This window comes from Tigriopus californicus, chromosome 8 (genome assembly GCF_007210705.1).
Source record: "Tigriopus californicus strain San Diego chromosome 8, Tcal_SD_v2.1, whole genome shotgun sequence".
NCBI classification, from domain to species: domain Eukaryota; kingdom Metazoa; phylum Arthropoda; class Copepoda; order Harpacticoida; family Harpacticidae; genus Tigriopus; species Tigriopus californicus.
In genome coordinates, this window is record NC_081447.1 from 15589973 (window position 1) to 15591775 (window position 1803).

Sequence of the window (1803 nt, forward strand, 5' to 3'; positions counted from 1 at the left end):
ACGAGCCAAACACCGACGACTTGGGAGTAATATGCCAAATCAAGAATTGCGTATCACAAGTCTCTGAGGAGCACTGAGTCAGCCCATCAAAAGTTGGAAGTGGAGAACCTGCTTTCTTCATCGGCCTTGTCCAGGATGGCGAGCTTGTACAAACGTGCCAAAAAGCCCGCCACCAACTCGGAGATTCCCGTGAGTAAATTCAACAAGCCCAGTCACTCCTCCGGACCCAAGCCCAGCCACTCCTCCAAGATCTTTTTCGCCTTGCCCTCAATTTTTATTTCTTCCCACCAGCTGGATGGAGTCAGCCATCATCTTTATCCATAAGAAGGGCCCCAGGGACATTTCAAATAGCCATCGGACCATTGCCTTGGAGAACCCCTTCTTGAAGATGATGTCCACCCTACTAGCTGCCCACTTCTCTGGATTGGCTGAGGATAGAGATATCTTTCCCGATTCCCAATGAGGTTTCCGGAGAAGCCGCTCAACCACCAGGCCGGCTACTCTCCTGTATGAAATTGTGCACTCAAACATCAGCAATTAGAGGAGAGTGTATGGATGCTTTGTGGATTTCTCCAAAGCATTTGATAGGGCGGACCGAACGCGGTTATTCCTCAAACTCCAGCTGTAGGGAGTTCCTCGTTCAATCTGGGTCCTGCTGTCCAACATCTTTGCGGGACTCAGATGCTCTATTCAATCTGGTGAGGACCTATCCCCCTGCTACTTCATTTCCATTGGCCTTCCGCAGGGGGATCCACTATTGCCAATTCTTTTCAATCTTTATGTATCCGACCTGCCCAAAGCCCTCACACACCAAGGCCCCACCATCAACCATTTTCTGGTACAATATCTTCAATATGCAGACGACCTGGTTCTCTTGGCTAATTCAGCCGTGAAATTGCAAAATGTCATCAATGCTCTCCACGGTTACTGCCAAGAGAACGGCCTTCAAGCCAATATCATCAAGACGAAGACCATGGTTTTCCATAAAGGTTGTTTGCCTCCCACCTTCTTCCATATTAACAGTTATAAGATTGAAATCGTGAAGTAATTCAACTGGTGACCAAACAATTCGACCCAGCGGACAATTTGACCCAGCAGATAATTCGACCCAGGGCAACTCGGCCCAGCGGACAACTCGACTCAGTGCAATAACTAAAAACAGCATTTCCACCAAAAAGAACATGATTATGGAACAAAACTAAAGCTTGATGAGTCTACATTTGATTTGCATGCCAAGATGTTAGCATCAGAAAGGCATCAAGTAAAAGATCAAGTTTGATTAAAACATTATCAAACTTGAATTTCACACCATGATTGATTTAAAAATTATTTGCTTACAAAGATCAAATGATGAATTGTCTAAAAACATTCAAATTTTGACATGTTTTACATCGCAGTTTCAATTTTGCTCCAAAAGTATGAGCTGTTTGTAAGCCAACATATTGGGCTTAATTTCTGTACTGGGTTGAGTTTATGGCGGACGCAAGGTCCGCCATGTGATTGAGTCAAGAGATGGTAGTTGACTGGTTTATTCCTCAGAGTTCCTAGCTATATATACGTATCACAGATAGCACAATGTGAGCGAGCATATGCTCGCCACACTACTTCCCCCCCAACAAAAGCAGCAAAACAACGGAGGAGATGCGGCGACAAGGCCGGGATGCGGCGACAAGGCCGGAATGCGGCGACAAGGCCGGAATGCGGCGACAAGGCCGGGAAGCGGCGACAAGGCCGGGAAGCGGCGACAAGGCCGGGAAGCGGCGACAAGGCCGGGAAGCGGCGACAAGGCCGGGAAGCGGCGAC

General features: G+C 47.5%; 1 protein-coding gene across 2 annotated transcripts in view; it reads right to left on the minus strand.

The window, feature by feature from the left end:
* The window catches only part of LOC131884530 (uncharacterized), a 27539-nt gene that overhangs the window by 10185 nt on the left and 15551 nt on the right, over positions 1–1803 (minus strand). The gene's annotated exons all lie outside the window — the stretch shown is intronic.